Source organism: Tursiops truncatus, chromosome 4 (assembly GCF_011762595.2).
Source record: "Tursiops truncatus isolate mTurTru1 chromosome 4, mTurTru1.mat.Y, whole genome shotgun sequence".
Classification (NCBI taxonomy): domain Eukaryota; kingdom Metazoa; phylum Chordata; class Mammalia; order Artiodactyla; family Delphinidae; genus Tursiops; species Tursiops truncatus.
This window is the reverse complement of record NC_047037.1, coordinates 35,899,874-35,921,454: the sequence shown is the minus strand read 5'-3', so window position 1 is coordinate 35,921,454 and position 21,581 is coordinate 35,899,874. Positions and strand designations below refer to the sequence as shown.

At 40.3% G+C, this 21,581-nt stretch overlaps 1 protein-coding gene and 1 long non-coding RNA gene across 7 annotated transcripts in view; both read right to left on the bottom strand.

The window, feature by feature from the left end:
* The window catches only part of KCNAB1 (potassium voltage-gated channel subfamily A regulatory beta subunit 1), a 396,177-nt gene that overhangs the window by 169,310 nt on the left and 205,286 nt on the right, over positions 1 to 21,581 (bottom strand). The window lies entirely within an intron of this gene.
* On the bottom strand, positions 1,600 to 21,497 carry LOC141278460 (uncharacterized). 3 transcript variants are annotated; one of them, XR_012331214.1, is made up of 4 exons: positions 21,190 to 21,497; positions 20,591 to 20,676; positions 19,912 to 19,929; positions 1,600 to 1,799 (listed from the first exon to the last, which is right to left on the bottom strand). It is a non-coding gene; the product is annotated as an uncharacterized lncRNA (long non-coding RNA). The 3 variants fall into 3 exon arrangements; XR_012331215.1 differs by lacking the exon at positions 19,912 to 19,929 and adding an exon at positions 18,317 to 18,437; XR_012331213.1 differs by lacking the exon at positions 19,912 to 19,929.

Here is a 21,581-nt window from a genome sequence, read left to right as displayed (position 1 = left end):
GGCTAAACACTGGGTCCCTCTTATGCCTTCATGGTATTGTGCTATAGCCATTTCTATTTGGCAATTTGTTAAGGAAAATGAAGTGTCTCCACAAAATTGCCAAGTACTAAAATAGCACCAGCTGCAATTTTTGAGGGGGGAATTGATTTTTCATATTCTCCAGACAGCTTCTTTTTATAAATAGATGATTTGTGTTAAGGCGGTCAGATGGCTCTGAGATGCCACTTACTGGGGAGGGGAACTGTTAAGGGCACTTACCATTCATTCAAAGAACTTTCATGAACTACAGAAATCTCTGAAATTTTTCCATTTAAATTCAAGAATCTAATCAACCTGCCCAGGTATTGGATTAGCCACAACGACACAGTTAAGACTTTCTGCTTCCCTTGCAGGTTTCTCAAAATACTCCAGGGACCACGTCCCTTCCTTCTGCTAACTATATGCTTATTCTCAGTAGCTAAATAATATTATTCTTGAGAGCCATGTGGTTTAAATGTAAATGCTGTTAAGACTTTAAAATGAGACACACACAACCTATATGCTGCATGGAAGTTCACAGTGAGCAAAGGGGTTTCCTGTTTGAATGTTAATAAAACAAAATTAAGATGCAGAGATACTGTATTCCCCTTCTAACTAGGTAATGATTCCAAATTATAGCTTTAAATGTGGGCTCAGGTGGCAGTGCGGCAGTCTTTGCTGCAGGCTCTGGAGTGCTCCTCCCGTTAATTTAAAGAACGAGATGCTGGGAATTCTCAAATCCTGATTTGGAGTTCTCCCTCAAGTGACCTTAGAAGATATTAGGGCTGCTGAGAGCTGGATGCTGCATTGGTATACTTTCCATATTCCAGGGAGGGGCAGGGGGGAGGCTATCATGCACAACTTCATTAACCCCGCAACCTCAGGAGGTCAAAATTCTGTTCTCTATTTTCTTATTTTTTAATGGATGTCTATTGAGCACTTACTGTGGACCAGCCCTCTTCTAGGTGCATGGAACTTGGATAAGGCTGCCAGTATCCTTACTATTAAGGAGTTCATGTTTCAGCATAGGAGACAAACCACAAATCAGTGACTAAGTCATGATTCCATAATTTCTCCCTCCACCATCCTCTAGCATCATCCTTCTACAGTTTCAATTTCTGCTCAGTTATTCAAAGTCTACCCTCTTCTCATCCTGTCATTTATTTTAAACATGATAGGAGAAGAGGAGGGAACATATAGTCTCAAAAGAGAAACTGTAGACCATAAATATTTTCTATTTTCCATCTTCAGTATTCATGAAAATGCCATATTGCGTGCATGTTCTTGAGGGCTAAGAACTTCTATCTTTCATTAACTTTATGTCAGAGGCCAAGTATAGAACAAAATACTAAGTGTTCAACAGAGAGGAAGAGAAAAGCTTGGAAGAGGAGCATTTCTCCCTCCTGCCCCAGCCTTTCTGAACAGTAAGCCCACCCTGCTAGGCTGGAAGTGTGTTCACCCTTTGTGCTTTCTCAGTCTGCACGTACAATTTAATTTCTGCAATTTTTCAAAACTTATTTGCCTGGGTCATGTCTGGTCTGCATCCGTTTGGAATGTACAAGATTGTAAACTCTTGGAGGTGGGACCTTGTCTATTTTAATTCATTTTGGGAAGGGTGAGGCTGGGGCTAAATGCTTTGCAAGATCGTGAGCAATCAGGAGTTGAAATTCAAGATGAAAGGGTTCAGGCTCTTCCTGACAAAATAGCTTGATTCGTCCTGGCCCCCAAGTCACTTCCCAAGTCACAGCAGACAAAAGAGCACAAGGTGGTCCAGCAGGAGCCTAGACTCAAAGGAAAATAAAAAGGAATTATCCAAATATAAAAGCATGCAGTCACTATGATAACAATTGTGAAAAAATATGGATGCATAAGAGCAAACACTGAAAAGGGGTGCAAAGCTAGGAGAGTTGTATTGGAAAGGGAGAATCTGGGGGGGATTAAAATTGCCTGAATAATGTAGCTGACATTTTGTGGGGCTAAGGGAATTTTAATGGCAATAAGCAACTTCCTGAGGTCAGGAGGAAGATGAGCCTCTTGCCCTCATTTGTCTCCTATTCTACTCTATACAGAGAAAAGAAACCAATGGTTATTGACACTATTTATGTACCAGGCCCCTTACACATGTTCTATCATTAAGCATCCCAACCCCCTTATGAAGTAGGTACCATTGCTACCACTGACTACGTTTTTCCCATTTAACAAATGGGAAACCAAGAGCTTTGGCAAACTGACTGGGATCACACAGTAACTGGTAGAGGCAGGATATGAACCCAGGCCACGTTAGTCCACAGCCCTGCTCTTTAACTCTTTTACTACACAGCCTAGGTTTGGGGCTAGCTTCCTGTCTCTGGGACAACAAACATTAGAAAAACCCTGAATTTCCTCTTCCTTTCCACAGCTCTGGTCTAAGTCCCTCAAGTAACTATTATACTTCATTTCAGGAGAGGACAATCCACATTTTCATCACTAATGGATTGTGTTTGATATTTAGCTTTGATTCTACCTCCTTCCTGGGTGTTGTCCTTCCCATGATCTCTCCTTGGACACACCTTCTCTGATAGTTAAGTACAAAGGGACTTTTAATGAAACAGATTTTTGAATATTGCTTCTTTTTCGCATTCAGATGGCTATGTTTATTTGCGTTGCAGCTTTAAATCACCCACAAGTATCATTGATTCTGTACTGAGAGGCACATACTCCAGATTGATTCCTAATACATGTTGTCATGAGCTGATGATCATTTGATATTCATCAAAGGACTTGGATTCATGCTCAGCTGAGGTCTAAAGGGGAGAACTGCTGACATGAAAAATGGACTGAGCTTAACTAGAATTAAGCACTCTACACTGGTGTTCAAATACACCTCATTTGGGCTTCCCTGGTGGCGCAGTGGTTGAGAGTCCGCCTGCCGATGCAGGGGATGCGGGTTCATGCCCCGGTCCGGGAGGATCCCGCGTGCCACGGAGCGGCTGGGCCCGTGAGCCATGGCCGCTGAGCCTGCGCGTCCGGAGCCTGTGCTCCGCAGCGGGAGAGGCCACAGCAGTGAGAGGCCCGCGTACCGCAAAAATAAATAAATAAAAAATAAACAAATACACCTCATTTATCACGCAAACATCTCAATTGCTCAGAAGAAGGTAAAGGACTGTGCAAGTTTAGACTCTTAATTGTCCAACCCAGCCTGAAACCAGAGGAATGGAACAGATTGCCTCTGATACTTCCTTCAGACTGATAATTCTGTACCCTCTTTGGCATGCTACCCTGGCATGGCTCTTAAAATTACAAGAATTGAGCAGGTAGTGACAGAGAGAGTGCTAAGTATTGTGTGGAACAGAGAGAAAATAAGCGTTCAAATGTCAAGTATATAAGCAGAGCGCACCTAGGCTACTGCAATGGACTTGAAGTTTGTCACTTCTGTTTAGCTGTTGAAATGGGAATGCAGTCGTGGAGTCTTGCCTTGGAGCATCCTAGTCTTGGAGGACATGGGTTAATGTTGAGATTTTGCACCATATTATGAAGTTGCCTTGCAAAGGGGAGCAGTTTATGCCACCCCAAAATGTGGCACTTTGGCACATGGATTATTTTGAGCTGAAACAATGAAGACCCAGCAGACTCAGGAAAAACTCTTACTTCTCTCTTAACTGTCTAAAAGAATTTAGATAGTGGGCCTGGCCCAGAAAAGGAGCTAATACCAGAGGTATTTTTTTATCTGGAAGACTTAACCTGCATGACAGGATAAACATTTGCTTTTCTTAACTTTCTGTGAATTACCGTCCTCCCCTTTGAAGCCCCAAGCCCCCATCCCTTTCCTTAGCTCAGGATGGAATATAAGTCTTAACTGCTGGACTGCCTTTGGGTCTCATATTTTTATGGCTCCTGTATGTACAAAACTAAATTTGTTTTTCTCCTGTAATCTGTCGTAAGCCAATTTTTATTGTTAGACCAGTCACAGAATCGAAAAGGGTAGGAGGAACATTTTTCCTCCCCTACACTTGTAAACATCCCTAACTATAATAAAAATAACTGCTGAAGTGTAGAATTCACAGATATCTTAACACTTACTTCCTGTAATAAGCACTATGTTTGATCAGCTTAATTGGATTATTTGTAAATGAGTATAACAAAATGCTAAATGAAAACATTTTCAAATAATAATATAATTGGTTTGGGCTGGACATACAGTCAGAGAAGCACAAACAAATGAACTAATTACTAAAGTACTGAAGTACTAAAACCTGCAAGGTTGAACTTGATAAGGTATAACCACTTGTCAAACTATGGGGCATTTAAATAAGTTTCTCAAAGAGTTACCTATATTCACCTGATACACAGTAGTGTTATAAATCTTAAATGTGATCTGGGGTTAAATCAATTATTTTTTTGAGACAACATAGTGTTTCTCTAGTTAATATAACTAGCTTCACCTTGAGCATCCAGGCATTCACACTGGAGTGCCAATTACACAGATTCATTGTCACTGCTCTTTCTGTGGCAGCTTGGGAGACGGTATCCTGACTCTCCACTCACATGATCAGAAAATCAGCTGCCACAGACCATGTCTGAGACAGTTCAAAGAGTTGAACTGGACTCCTGAGGGTGGACTGCTCCTATTCTAAGAATTGTTCTTTAGTTCCCAAGGAATTTACCAGCAGAAGACATTACTATGAATAAGTTGTTCAAATTTGTGTGTGAGAGTAAAATTCTAAGCAGTATTTTTTTCTAGGAGCCAGTGGATGCATAATTAAATGAAATGGTCTGGAGAATAAATATCCCCCCCTTTATTCAATAATAATAAAGATAACTATAATGCCAACAAAACAATAATAGTGTGTATCACTGATTGAGTATTAGTTCTGTGTTGTGTACTTTTCTAAGTACTTTCCATGTATTAACTCAATCCTCACATGAACCTATAAAGTAGATACTATTATTATTTCCAATTTCAGATGAGGAAACAACTACAGAGAGTGCTTAATTAAGGTCATGTAACCAGTAAGGATTAAAACCTAGACAATTTGTCCCCAGCAATCTTGCTCTTAATTTTAATGCCACAATTGCTTCAAAAACAGCAGGAGAGTGTGCCCTGGTTGCCTAGTGGTTAGGATTCTGGCTTTCACTGCTGTGGCCCAGGTTTAATCCCTGGTCAGGGAACTGAGATCCTACAAGCCACACAGCCAAAACAAACAAACCAACCAACCAGGAATACAAAGGTTTGATACTTCGTCAGATGTTTGACTGAGTTCACACAAACACACGATAGGTTTTCCTCTGCATTTAACTGTTCCTTCACTCCTCTTTCCTTACCCACATAGTTGTTTCTGATTAGCAATCACCCATCAACTTAGAAAACTTAGAAAGTACAGAAGGGCACAAATATGGAAAATCACCCATAATCCATCACTACATATTTTCCAGTGTTTGATAAGTAGGTAAATAGATAGATAGATAGACAAACAGATAGATATATGCAGGTATACATATAGATACAGATATATAGATACAAGTACAGGTAGAGATAGATAGTTGATAGATAGATAGATAAGGCTCTGTAAGAACAGTTTCTTTGTCTGTTTTATTTACTGTGGTATTTCAACCTCCTGGAACAACGCTTGGCACAGGGTGGGGGTTCAAAAACATTTGTTTAATAAATACAGCTAAATAATTCACTTACTTACTCCAAAAATATTTATTCAGAGCCTTCTCTGTGCCAGGCACCATTCTGAGTAGTGGGGATATAGCAGTGATAAACAGAGATCCCTGCCCTCATGGAGTTTATATGCTACTGGGGACTGTCTGACAATGAACAAATAAACAAATTACACATATGTTTGTGTGTGTATGTGTGTATACATATATGCACATACATACACACATATACACACACCAAGTGTTAGTAATGTCAAATGGTGAGAAGTTTCATGAAGAAAAATGCAGGGAAGGGGGATGGGGAGTACAGGGTAGGGGTGGGGTGGCTATATGAAATAGGGAGCTGTGAAGACCTCACTGAGAAGGTGCTCTCCGAGAGATGAGACCTGAAAGTGGTGAAGGGGTAGTCATGCGGTTGGCTGGGGAAGAACAGGCAGGTAAATGCAGGTAGGTACAAGGCGCTGGAGCATGAGTGGACTTGGTCTGTGTCAGGAACATCCAAGAGGCCCATGTGGCAGGAGCAGAGTGAGCAGAGGCAGGAAGAATGAAGAGGGCCAGGAAGCATTGTGGAGTTGGGAGTGCCAGATCAGGTAGGGCTTTGTTGGACCACTGTAAGGGCTTTGGCTTTGACTCTGAGTGGATGGAGAGGCACTGGAGAGTTCTACACAGAACAGTGACATGAAATAACTTAGGGTTTAAAAGAATCCTTCTGTCTGCTGGGTTGCAAGTAGGCTGTGTAAGGGAAATAGCATTAGGACCAGTTAGGAGGCCATGGCAGTAACCCAGGGGAGGGATGGGAGTTGAGTTGGATGGCAGCAGTGGAGGAGGCGAGGAACAGTCAGAATTTGGATATATTTTGAAAGAAGAGCCAAGAATGATTCCCAAGTTTTGGCTTTTGCAACTAAGAGGATGGAGGAAATTAACTGTCATTAATTGAGATGGAGAATGCTGGATGAAAGCCAGGTTGGGTGGGGTTGGGGAGTCAGGAGTTTGGTTTTTGACACGGCAAGTCTAAGATCCAAGCAGAGATGTCAAGTGGGCAGTTGCAGGTACAAATCCAGAGCCTGAGGGAGAAATTCATGCTGGATACCGTGATGTGAATATCTAATTACAAAATTTAGATTATCTTATGAATAATATGGTAATCTACTGTTTTCATTTAACATATTATGAACACTTTCTCATGTTAAATAAAATTATATATGTTTAAAATAAACATCACCCAAACACTTGAGGTTAAGAATAGCTCTGAAAACCACATTTGTTATTTTGTTTAATCCTCACACAAACACCATGGTGTAGTTATTTTGATGCTCATTTACATGAGGAACTGAGGCTTCAATGAGGTAAAATGACTTGCTCAAGGTCACCACCAGCACGTGGGGGGATAGGATACAAACTTGTATTTTCCAAGGCGTTTTCGACACCATGTTTGCCTCTAAGGAAACATTCTCAGTTTTACTTTTTTCTATGACAAATCTGTAGAAAGTTTATTGCAGCTAAATATCTGTTAAGTGTCTCAGGATGTTGCTCAAAAATAGAATCTATAATGACACACTCTATGTATTGCATAACATGGTGATGCACAACTTCTATCTAATCTGATCATTTGCAGATGGCATAAATTCACATAATGGTTCACATACACCATGGTGATCATTTCCTCAATGTTACATAAGCAAATCATTCGTCGCTTTCCTGGTGTCCTTGCTCATTTTTGTCCTCTTGGATCTTGGTTGAAGGTCACTGACCTTTCTAATCTCAAGGTAATAAGGGCCCACTGATCTGAGCTGATGAGCTAGAGGGAAATCACTGCTTATTCACAGGGCTTCACCTTTTGAAATCCCTTTAAAAACCAATGGCAGCGTGTTATGGGAGAGGAAGGACAAGGTGTAAGGTCATCACAAATTCTCTTAGAGCTATAGAAGCTGGGCCTCTTATGTCCCTTCCGAGCCAGACCTGAGGCCCGTGATACCATAGGGTGCTGGCTAGGAAGCTGAGGAGAGAAGAAATTGGCAAAAATGGAATAAGTTGGACTTCCCTAGTGGCACAGTGGATAAGAATTTGCCTGCCAACGCAGGGGACATGGGTTCAAGTCCTGGTCCAGGAAGATCCCACATGCTGCGGAGCAACTAAGCCCGTGCACCACAGCTACTGAGCCTGTGCTCTAGAACCCGCATGCTGCAACTATTGAAGCCCACGTGCCTAGAGCCCGTGCTCTGCAACAAGAGAAGCTACCGCAATGAGAAGCCCGTGCACCGCAATGAAGAGTTGCCCCCACTTGCCACAACTAGAGAAAGTCCACGCTCAGCAACGAAGACCCAACGCAGCCAAAAATAAATAAAATTAAATCTTTAAAAAAAAAAAAAGGAAAAAGTCATGACTTCACAGAGAAAATCAGAGTGACCACTGGCAGAATTTTTATTTTTCTGCAATGCAAGGAGCTGCATTCATTTTTAATGCACACCAACAGAACGATTCAATCTAATTTTGAAAGAAGGTTTACAGGTAATATATACTCTTATTCAGAATGGAATTGGAACGATGTTGCTGCTAGGTACATTCATATGAAATAAGCGCAAGAATTTTTTTTTTTTTTTTTTTGCCACATCATACAAGGCATTTTCTCTTTTGAGTACTGTAGAATGCATTGCCCTTAAAATACTCATATTTTGTGCATAGTGGTTATATAGTTCTTTGTTGATAAACTTTGTAAGTGGTCATAGTCTAATAAAACAATAATGATAAGCTCTACTGTTTCTTGAGGACTTTTCATCCATCACATCTCCTGAGAAGTATTTTAAATACTGGCTAATTTTATTCTCATCGAAACCATGTTTTACCATGGGGAAACTAAGCCATCTTTTCTCATGGGAGGCCACATAGGTGGGAAGTTGGGGAGTGGAAGTCTGACCCAAAGGCTGGCTCAGGCTCTTTCTTCCAAAAAATTGGGGAAAAAAATCAAGGAAAACCAAAATTGTAATCATTTCCACTGGTATATGCAGTGGTTTCTAATTTGTGTGAAAACTTCTAGCACTTCCCAAGGGACTTCCAAGGAAATTTCAGAGATCCAAGTTGTTATAAGCTTGTTTGCAGTGACAGAAAGGTACCATGAGGGAAGGAAATGGACAGGCACTGCAGGAGGTAAGAACACAGTGAGGTGAGCAGGGCCTCAGCTTCCTCTGGGCTCCTCCTCTGGCCTTTCTGGTATCCTGTGCAGGGTCCAGAGCACAGTTCCCTCTCTCCCTATCTCCTTCCTTCCCCTAACATGCAGACCTCATAGGAGAATGGAGCTTATCTGACTCTGGACAGCTGTTGGCAGATGGAGGGACAGAAATGACCAACCAAAATTATGTCATGACCTTTGATTTGGGGGTTTTTATTTATCGATGGTGTTGGTTTGATTTAAGTGAAGGGATTATATGGAATAATCAGGAAAAATTCTTAAGCCTCATTTTGCCAAAAGTTCTAATCCTTTAAAATAAGTCCATTCGCTTGGAGATTCACGATGGCTGAAATGATGAAAAGATTCATTGTTCTAAACCTGTGCTGTCTAATAGGGTAGCTACTAGCCACATGTGGCTATTGTTCACTTGAAATGTAGCTAATGCAACTGTGAAACTGTATTTTTTATATTACTAAATTTTCCAATCCCTATCAAAATGTCAATGGCATTTTTCATGAACTAAAACACATAATTCTAAAATCTGTATGGAAACACAAAAGATCCAGAATAGCCAAAACAATCTTGAGAAAAAAGAACAAAGCTGGAAGTATACATATCCCTGATTTCAGGGGGAACTTCAAGATGACGGAGGAATAAGACATGGAGATCACCTTCCTCCCCACAAATATATCAACAATACATCTACATGTGGAAAAACCCCTACAGAACACCTACTGAATGCTGGAAGAAGACCTCGGACTTCCCAAAAGGCAAGAAACCCCCCATGTACCTGGCCATGTGGCTGACAGAGTCTTGGTGCTCCGGCCAGGTTTCACGCCTAAGTCTCTGAGGTTGGAGAGATGAGTTCAGGACATTGGACCACCAGAGAGACCTTCTGGTCCCACGTAATATAAATCAGCGAGAGCTCTCCCAGAGATCTCTGTCTCAACGCTAAGACCCAGCACAACTCAACGACCAGCAAGCTCCAGTGCTGGACACCCTATGCCAAACAAACAGTAAGACAGGAAAACAACCCCACCCATTAGCAGAGAAGCTGCCTAAAATCATAATAAGGTCACAGAAACCCCAAAACACACCACCGGACATAGACCTGCCCACCAGAAAGACAAGATCCAGCCTCATCCACCAGAACACAGGCACTAGTCCCCTCCACCAGGAAGCCTACACAACCCACTGAACCAACCTGAGCCACTGGGGACAGACACCAAAAACAACGGGAACTACGAACCTGCAGCTGTGAAGAGGAGACCCCAAACACAGTAAGATAAGCAAAATGAGAAGACAGAAAAACACACAGCAGATGAAGGAGCAAGATAAAAACCCACCAGACCTAACAAATAAAGATGAAATATGCAGTCTACCTGAATAAAAAATTCAGAATAATGATAGTAAAGATGATCCAAAATCTTGGAAACAGAATAGACAAAATGCAAGAAACATTTAACAAGGACCTAGAAGAACTAAAGATGAAACAAACAGTGATGAACAACACAATAAATGAAAAGAAAAATACTCTAGAAGGGATCAATAGCAGAATAACTGAGGCAGAAGAACAGACAAGTGACCTGGAAAATAAAATAGTGGAAATAACTACTTCAGAGCAGAATAAAGAAGAAAAGAATGAAAAGAACTGAGGACAGTCTCAGAGACCTCTGGAACAATGTTAAATGCACCAACATTCAAATTATGGGGGTCACAGAACAAAAAAGAGAAAAAGAAAGGGTCTGAGAAAATATTCGAAGAGATTATAGTTGAAAACTTCCCTAATATGGGAAAGGAAATAGTCAATCAACTCCAGGAAGCACATAGAGTCCCATACAGGATAAATCCAAGGAGAAACACGCAAAGACACATACTAATCAAACTATCAAAAATTAAATGCAAAGAAAGAATATTAAAAGCAGCAAGGGAAAAACAACAAATAACATACAAGGGAATCCTCATAAGGTTAAGAGCTGATCTTTCAGCAGAAACTCTGAAAGCCAGAAGGGTGTGGCAGGACATATTTAAGGTGCTGAAAGGGAAAAACCTACAACCAGATTTTTCTACCCAGCAAGGATCTCATTCAGATTTGTCGGAGAAATTAAAATCTATACAGATAAGTAAAAGCTAAGGGAATTCAGCACCACCAAACCAGTTTTACAACCAATGCTAAAGGAACTTCTCTAGGCAGGAAACACAAGAGAAGGAAAAGACCTACAATAACAAACCCAAAACAATTAAGAAAATGGTAACAGGAACATACATACCAATAATTACCTTAAATGTAAATGTATTAAATGCTCCTACCAAAAGACATAGATGACTGAATGGATAGAAAAACAAGACCCATATATATGCTGTCTACAGGAGACCCACTTCAGACCTAGGGACACATACAGACTGAAAGTGAGGGAATGGAAAAGATATTCCATGCAAATGGAAATCAAAAGAAAGCTGGAGTAGCAATTCTCGTATCAGACAAATAGACTTTAAAATAAAGACTATTACAAGAGACTAAGAAGGACACTACATAATGATCAAGGGATCAATCCAAGAAGAAGATATGACAACAGTAAATATTTATGCACCCAACATAGGAGCACCTCAATACATAAGGAAAATGCTAACAGCCATAAAAGGGGAAATCGACAGTAACACAATCATAGTAGGGGACTTTAACACCCCACTTTCACCAATGGACAGATCATCCAAAATGAAAATAAGTAAGGAAACACAAGCTTTAAATGATACATTAAACGAGATGGACGTAATTGATATTTAAACGACATTCCATCCAAAAACAACAGAATACACTTTCTTCTCAAGTGCTCATGGAACATTCTTCAGGATAGATCATATCGTGGGTCACAAATCAAGCCTTGGTAAATTTAAGAAAATTGAAATTGTATCAAGTATCTTTTCTGACCACAAAGCTATGTGACTAGATATCAATTACAGGAAATAATCTGTAAAAAACTACAAAAAACATGGACGTTAAACAATACATTACTAAATAACCAAGAGATCACTGAAGAAATCAAAGAGGAAATCAAAAAATACCTAGAAACAAATGACAATGAAAACACAATGACCCAAAACCTATGGGATGCAGCAAAAGCAGTTATAAAAGGGAAGTTTATAGCAATACAACCGTATCTCAAGAAACAAGAAACATCTCAAATAAACAACCTAATTTTACAACTAAAGCAACTGGAGAAAGAAGAACCATAAAACTCCAAAGGTAGCAGAAAGAAAGACATCATAAAAATCCGATCATAAATACATGAAAAAGTAATGAAGGACACAATAGCAAAGATCAATAAAACTAAAAGCTGGTTCTTTGAGAAGATAAACAAAATTGATAAACCATTAGCCAGACTCATCAAGAAAAAAAGGGAGAAGACTCAAATCAATAGAATTAGAAATGAAAAAGGAGAAGTAACAACTGACACTGCAGAAATACAAAATATCATGAGAGATTACTACAAGCAACTATATGCCAATAAAATGGACAACCTGGAAAAAATGGACAAATTCTTAGAAAAGCACAACCTTCCGAGACTGAACCAGGAAGAAATAGAAAATATAAACAGACCAGTCACAAGCACTGAAATTGAAACTGTGATTAAAAATCTTCCAACAAACAAAAGCCCAGGACCAGATGGCTTCATAGGCGAATTCTATCAAACATTTAGAGAAGAGCTAACACCTATCCTTTTCAAACTCTTCCAAAATATAGCAGAGAGAGGAACACTCCCAAACTCAGTCTATGAGGCCACCATCACCCTGATATCAACACCAGACAAAGATGTCACAAAGAAAGAAAACTACAGGCCAATATCACTGATGAACATAGATGCAAAAATCCGCAACAAAATACTAGCAAACAGAATCCAACAGCACATTAAAAGGATCATACACCATGATCAAGTGGGGTTTATCCCAGGAATGCAAGGATTCTTAAGTATACGCAAATCAGTGTGATAAACCATATTAACCAACAGAAGGAGAAAAACCATATGATCATCTCAATAGATGCAGAAAAAGCTTTTGACAAAATCAACACCCATTTATGATAAAAAATCCTCCAGAAAGTAGGCATAGAGGGAACCTACCTACCTCAACATAATAAAGGCCATATATGACAAACCCACAGCCAACATCGTTCTCAATGGTGAAAAACTGAAACCACTTCCACTAAGATCAGGAACAAGACAAGGCTGTCCACTCTCACCACTCTTATTCAACACAGTTTTGGAAGTTTTAGCCACAGCAATCAGAGAAGAGAAAGAAATGAAAGGAATCCAAATCGGAAAAGAAGAAGTAAAACTGTCACTGTTTGCAGATGACATGATACTATACACAGAGAATCCTAAAGATGCTACCAGAAAACTACTAGAGCTAATCAATGAATTGGTAAAGTAGCAGCATACAAAATTAATGCACAGAAATCTCTGGCATTCCTATACTCTGATGATGATAAATCTGAAAGAGATATGAAGAAAACACTCCCATTTACCATTGCAACAAAAAGAATAAAATACCTAGGAATAAGCCTACCTAAGGAGACAAAAGACCTGTATGCAGAAAACTATAAGACACTGATGAAAGAAATTAAAGATGATACCAACAGATGGAGAGATATACCATGTTCTTGGATTGGAAGAATCAATATTGTGAAAATAACTATACTACCCAAAGCAATCTACAGATTCAATGCAATCCCTATCAAATTACCAATGGTATTTTTTACAGAACTAGAACAAAAACTTTCACAATTTGTATGGAGACGCAAAAGACCCCGAATAGCCAAAGCAATCTTGAGAAAGAAAAACAGAGCTGGAGGAATCAGGCTCCCAGACTTCAGACTCTACTACAAACCTACAGTATTCAAAACAGCATGGTACTGGCACAAAAACAGAAATATAGCAGGATAGAAAGCCCAGAGATAAACCCACACACATATGGTCACCTTATCTTTGACAAAGGAGGCAAGAATATACAATGGAGCAAAGACAGCCTTTTCAATAAGTGGTGCTGGGAAAACTGGACAGCTACATGTAAAAGAATGAAATTAGAACACTCCGTAACACCATACACAAAAATAAACTCAAAACGGATTAAAGACCTAAATGTAAGGCCAGACACTATAAAACTCTTAGAGGAAAACACAGGCAGAACATCTGTGACATAAATCACAGCAAGATCTTTTTTGACCCACCTCCTAGAGAAATGGAAATAAAAACAAGTATAAACAAATGGAACCTAATGAAACTAAAAATCTTTTGCACAGGAAAGGAAACCATAAACAAGATGAAAAGACAACCCTCAGAATGGGAGAAAATATTTGCAAACAAAGCAATTGACGAAGGATTAATCTCCAAAATTTACAAGCAGCTCATGCAGCTCAATATCAAAAAAACAAACAAACCCATCCAAAAATGGGCAGAAGACCGAAATAGACATTTCTCCAAAGAAGATATACAAATTGCCAACAAAGTCATGAAAGGATGCTCAATATCACTAATCATTAGAGAAATGCAAATCAAAACTACAATGAGGTATCACTTCACACCAGTGAGAATGGCCATCATCAAAAAATCTACAAACAATAAATGCTGGAGAGGGTGTGGAGAAAAGGGAACCCTCTTACACTGTTGGTGGGAATGTAAATTGGTACAGCCACTATGGAGAACAGTATGGAGGTTCCTTAAGAAACTAAAAATAGAACTACCATAGGACCCAGCAATCCCACTCCTAGGCATATGCCCTGAGAAAACCATAATTCAAAAAGAGTCATGTACCACAATGTTCATTGCAGCACTATTTACAATAGCAAGGACATGGAAGCAACCTAAGTGTCCATCGACAGATGAATGGATAAAGAAGATGTGGCACATATATACAATGGAATATTACTCACCTATAAAAAGAAACAAAATTGAGTTATTTGTAGTGAGGTGGATGGACCTAAAGACTGTCATACAGAGTGCAGTAAGTCAGAAAGGGAAAATCAAATACCTATGTTAACAGATATATATGGAATTAAAAAAAAAAAGATTCTTAAGAACCTAGGGGCAGGACAGGAGTAAAGATGCAGACATAGAGAATGGACTTGAGGACATGGGGAGGGGGAATGGTAAGTTGAGACGAAGTAAGAGAGTGGCATGGATATATATACACTACCAAATGTAAAACAGATAGCTAGTGGGAAGCAGCCGCATAGCACAGGGAGATCAGCTTGGTGCTTTGTGACCACCTAGAGGGGTGGGAGGGAGAAGCAAGAGGGAGGAGATATGGAGATATATGTATATGTATAGCTGATTCACTTTGTTATACAGCAGAAACTAACACACCATTGTAAAGCAATTATACTCCAATAAAGATGTTAAAAAAAAAAACCCTGATTTCAAACTATACTACAAATTCACAGTCATCAAAACCGGAGAGTACTGGCCCCAAACAGATACATAGATTAATGGAACAGAACAGAGAGTCCAGAAATAAACCCACATTATATGAGCAATTAATCTACAACAAAGGAGGCAAGAATATACAATGGAGAAAAGACAGCCTCTTCAATAAATGCTGTTTGGACAACTGGACAGCTACATGCAAAGGAATGAAACTGGACTACTTTCTCCCCACGCACAAAAATAAATTCAAAATAGATTAGAGACCTGAAACCATAAAACTCCTAGAAGAAATCTTTGGCAGTATGCTCTTTGACATTGGTCTTAGCAATATTTTTTTGGATCTGTCTCCTCAGGCAAGGGAAACAAAAGCAAAAATAAACAAATGGGGCTACATCAAGTTTAAAGCTTTTGCACAGTGAAGGAAACTATCCACAAAGGGAAAAGACTGTCTATTGAATGAGAGAAGATATTTGCAAATGATATATCTGATAAGGAGTTAATACCCAAAATACACAGAGAACTCATACAACTCAACATCAAAAAAACCAAACAACCTGATTAAAAAAATAGGCAGAGGATCTGAATAGACATTTTTCCAAAGAAGACATATGGATGGACAACAGGCACATGAAAATATGCTCAACATCACTAATCATCAGGGAAATGCAACTCAAAACCACAATGAGATAACTCCTCACACCTGTCAGAATGGCTATCAACAAAAAAAGAAGAAATAACAAGTGTTGGCGATGATGTGGAGAAAAAGGAATCCTCATGCACTGTTGGTAGGAATGTAAATTGGTGCAGCCACTTACAGAAAACCGTGTAGGGATTTCCCCCAAAATTAAAAATAGAACTATTATATGATCCAGCAATTCCACTCCTTGGTATTTATTAGAAAAAAGGAAAACACTAATTAGAAAAGATATATGTACTCTTGTACTCATTGCAACATTATTTACAATAGCCAAGATATGGAAGCAACTTAAGTGTCTATCAAAAAATGAATGGACAGAGAAGATATGGTGTGTATATATATGTGTGTGTGTGTGTGTGTGTGTGTGTGTGTGTGTGGTGTGTGTGTGTACACACACACACCACACACACACACATATTACTCGGCCATAAAGAATGAAATCTTGCCATTTGCAACAACATGGATGGACCTAGAGGATATTAAGCCAAATGAAATAAATCAGATAGGCAAATTTCACTTATATGTAGAATCTCAAAAACAAAACCAAGGAATAAAAATAAAAGAACAGAAACACAGTCACAGATCAGAGAATAATCAGGTGGCTGTCAGAGGGGAGGAGACTAGGGGGAGGGGAGAAATAGATGAGGTAGATTAAAAGGTACAAACTTCCAGTTGCAAAATAAATGAATCACAGTAGTGAAATGTACAGTGTGGGGAATATAGTCAATAATTGTGTAATATCTTTGTATGGTGACAGATGGTAACTAAACTTATTGTGGTGATCATTGTATAGAAATATCAAATCATTATGTTGTGTAATAGGAACTAACATAGTGTTGTAGGTCAATTATACTCACAAAGCAAACAAACTCATAGAAAAAGAGATCAGATTTGTGGTCACCAGAGGCTGGTGGGTGCGGGGGTAGAGGGGGAGGGGAAATTGGATGAAGATACTCAAAAGGTACAAACTTCCAGTTGTGAGATAAATAAGTACTAGAGGTGTAATGCACAACATGAAAAAATATAAGGAACACGGCTCTATGCTACATATGAAAGCTGTTGAGAGAGTAAATCTTAAGAGTTCTCATCAAAAGAAAAAAAAATAAAAGCATCAAACAGTATTCTGAGCATCAAATAGGCTCTGGCGATTTTTTAAGAAGTGAAATTGCCTAGAAGAAAAAACAGTAAGAATCTTATACTACACACAATGCAGAGTCATTAGGTTTATGAAACATTACACAACATACAAGAAGCAAGAAATGGAACTCTTGAGGAGCTCATAAAAATAACATTTCCCCCTACAGCTCAGATATTATGACTTTCTTTTTGACCTATGTCTCCACTTGAAAGCTCCCACTCTGCAGCATGAGCCTCTTCTTGGACCAGCCAAAGGATTCAGAACTTTCAGCATTTTTATTAAGAACCAGCATGCATGTATTCAAGCCTGGTTAACAGAACCCAGTCTTCAGAACAAGGGCGTGCGCATGCATGTGTGCGTGCGTGCATGCGTGCGTGTGTGTGTGTGAGACAGAGAGAGAGGGAGGGGGAGAGAGAGAGAGGGAGGAGGGGGAGAGAGAGAGAGAGAGAGAGAAGTGGGGGGTGGTAAGTACATGCTCATGAAAACATTCATATTTCATGACTTTGGCCATTAGGACTTTGTTTCTTCCACTCTACCATTTCAAATAAAACACCCACCACATCACAACACACCAGAGGCATTCTGCCAACTGAGTGGGCAGTTCAAGGAACTCCTCATTGCTATAACTTGGGAAGACAGAGCCAACAAGATAAAAAAATTCATCTTGGGAGCTACTTCTGACACCACATAACTTCTGCTCCGACATGGTCCTGTCTCTGTGGGATTTCATCATTGCTGGAAAATTCAGAGAAATATTGCTCTTTGAGACCTTCTTTTCTACAGCGGTAAAGGACATTTCTGCAGAAATTTGTGCAGCCAGTAAGGGAATTTATTTAGAACCTCAATGTGTATTTTGTGGGGTCAGTGACTATAAATTCCCAAGTTAATTACAGATTTAACTTGTGCTGCTTTTTGTTGTATTATTTGCATGGAAACCTCAGGGGAAGGGAGCTTGAAGAGCTGCTGACTATCTAAATTTGAAAACTAGGAGCTTCCTGGGTTTATAAAAGGCAGTGAGTGAATATCAGAAAGCTCGGGTTTAGTTAGTGTCTGACTGTGATGTCACCCAGCCCCTTTGTGACTCTCCTGTACCATCAGCAACTTGGGCAGCTGATCCCTGCTGTGGTCAAGGAAATAACACAAACAAACTTAAATGAGTTCTGGAAGTAATGATCATATTTGACAAACGAAGGCAGAATTTAAATTATTTTTTGTGGTTACCACCTTAGGCTTACCTGATGTGCCTCTTGTGGAAACTGGTTTTGCAGAATGAAAAGTTTTCATGCTCACGTTCACCCCCTCTGTAAGTGATGTGTTAAGATAGGTTTCCATGTTTTTCTAACTCAGGGTCATTTTCTGTAGTGTGAAATTGCAAGCAGTTTAGAATGACGAAATATCTGATGCAATATCTGAGGTTCTGAGGTTTCAAAATCAACTCCCTAAAGGTGACTGTAGATGAATATCAGAAAACATGTACATTATATGGAATGCTCCCAAACTGAATTTTTTTTTTTTTTTGCGTTACGCGGGCCTCTCACTGTTGTGGCCTCTCCCGCTGCGGAGCACAGGCTCCGGACGCGCAGGCTCAGCGGCCATGGCTCACGGGCCTAGCTGCTCCGCGGCATGTGGGATCTTCCCGGACCGGGGCACGAACCCGTGTCCCCTGCATCGGCAGGCGGACTCTCAACCACTGCGCCACCAGGGAAGCCCTCCCAAACTGAATTTTGATTGTGGAGACAAATTTACTCCTTGACAAAATTAGCAACATGATTCTAAGTTTTGAATTATAGAGTAAATATGATTTTATTTTTTTCCAAAAAAAAAAAAAAAGCCCTCCACTATGAATTTGCTGCAGTACTTCAATTAACAAGAACCTTTACAGTAGGTCAACACATACAGAGCTAACTGCCTTGTAAGAAGGCAAGTGGAGCACTGACCATGAGTGAGGATGCCGGCCAGGCAGTGGTACATCCCCTTTACCTCAGTCCCACCATCTATGACCTACCTCTTAGAGAGCTTTCCAGGGCCACTGTGTTAATGCTTGTGAGTCTGAGTTAGAATCTAAGGACATGGGTCTCATTCAATGCTGGCAACTTATGTAAATTAAAAATAGTAGATTCTTTGGTGATGTGTCATGTGTTCTGTATATTTAGATCTTTCCAATCTGCATTTGTTTCTTTAAAAATGATAGCCCAAGTGTGAATATACTCTTAAAAGTCTTAAATTTCACCACAGGATCCATTTGTATGATACATTATTAATCTTTTAGAATGAAACATGTGTCCCTATAAATAAGGTCGAACAGATACTGAAATATCAATTGACTCCATTTCAAATGCCTTATCCCAAGGCAGCCAATTACGAATGCCTTCAATCTTTCTCTCATCTGACACAGTAAATGAATAGTAACAGGGCTTGTAGGGTAGATTCTTGAATGGACATCTTTCATTTGGGTATTTTGTGTGAGCTACTATTCTTCTTAAGGCAGCAGGTTTTGCTGTTTGGAAATGAATACAAAACATATTGAGTCAAAGTAGATACATCACAAGCTGTAGAGACTTAGTTTATCTGGAACTAAATAGGGACAACTATGGAACTGAATATTTAATATTCAGTTGACCATCCTCTACTTGCCTCACTGGCACTGGTCTTTTTGGGGGGATGGGTGGGAGGAATATGCTTAGTCAGACAGGATTGCTGAGGTTATCTCAATTCTCCATTAGAAACAGAAACTGAGATGTAAATTTTCACAAAGTTAGGAAACAGGAATAATGAAACATCTTTTTTCTACCTTTGGGGCTTTATTCTAATGCTCCTTAAGTTTTCTCACCTGTCTTCCTCATTGCATCTTAAAAAAAAAAGGGTAATTGACATTTTTAACTCACTGTGTTTCAGCCAAGGGATCTGATACTTAAATGTTTTTAAAGACATTATGGCAACACCTTCATGGTAGACAGCCTCTGACATCCCCCAACATCCCTTCCCTCCAGTATTCACACCCTCATGTAATCCCCTCCCTTTGAGTGTGGGCTGGACTCAGTGACTTGCTTCTAACAAACAGAATACAGTGAGTGATTGGATGCCACCTTCAAGATTAGCTTACAAAAAGACTCCGGCTTCCTTCTATCCTCTCTTGTTCACCCTCTCTTGCTCTCTTACTTGCTCTCTCTGATGGAAGCCAGCCTCTATGTCATGAGCTCCTCCACAGAGAGGACCGTACGGCAAGGAACTGAGAGAAGCCTCCAGCCAACAGCCAGCAAGGAGCTGACCTATGTGGGAGCTTGTGAGTGAGTTTGGAAATGGATCTTCCCCCAGCTGAGCCTTGAGATGACCGCTGCCCAGGCCAACACTTGAATGTCAGTTGGTGAGAGGCCTGGAGCCAGAGGACCCAGCGAAGTGACACCTAGATTCCTGAGAAACTGTGAGATAATGTGTGGTTTTTAAGCCACTACATTTTGGAGTAATTTGTTACACAGCAATTAACAACTAATACAACCTCCAACACTTACAATATTATATTCACTTGTCTGTGAGCTCCTTCAGGCCAGAGTTTGGGTCTGATTCATCCTTGTATGTCTGGCACCCAGCACACTGCCTGGCACATAGCAGAAGCTCAATAAATGTTTGAGAAAGGGAAGAAGAAAAAGAAGGAGAAAATGACAGGCAGAAGGAGAGAGGAAGGGAAAAAGGTAGGTATCTGTGAAAGAATGGAAACTCAGGCTGACAGAAGCTGAGAATTAACAGCCCACTGCCTGTGACAGACTTTACCTCCACTTCTAATTAATTTTATATTTGGTAAATGGCTTAACAATTGCTCCTAGCAGAGTTCTCCCCTTGGGTGTGTGCTGAAATCATCTCAGGAGCTTTTGTCAAACATGTGAGCTCAGAATGCCAGACCCATTATCCTAGACAGCCTGCCGCTCCTGGTGAGAGGCCCAAGCCTGATCATCAGCACAAAGGAGTCCACAGCCGGGCTTGATACCATGTAGCCAATCCCACCCCATGGCGGGGAGGTGCCGGTGGGGAATCTGTGAGGCGAAGCTTATCAGAGAACAGGGCAGACAGCAGGAAGGGGCCAGCTGGCTTCTGGGGGGTGCTGCAGCCTTACCTTGCCCAGGACCAGTCAAAGCCTTTCTCCTGAGGGTGGGGGGGTGGTTCCTTTCCAGGCTGCTCACCTGCAGCCTGGGTGGCCAGGAACATCAAGGGAACAGGGAAGAGATCCGTTGAGTGGGACCCCAGGGCAGAATCTGACTGGGAGACTTTGGTAAAGAGGAGACAGCCAGCCACTAAAGGGGTTATCCCAGCGTCTGATGAGGTACCTGCCATTAAAGTGTTAGATACATAGAAAGGGCTAAACTGGGGTAAGGAATTGGGGTGGATAAACTCTGAGGTCCTTTTCAACAGTGTAAGCTGTGTGTGGACATGATACTGTGACATATTCACTGAGGTGTCATTCTCTTGCACTTCCTGTGACCTCAACCACCCCTGCCCCCATGACAT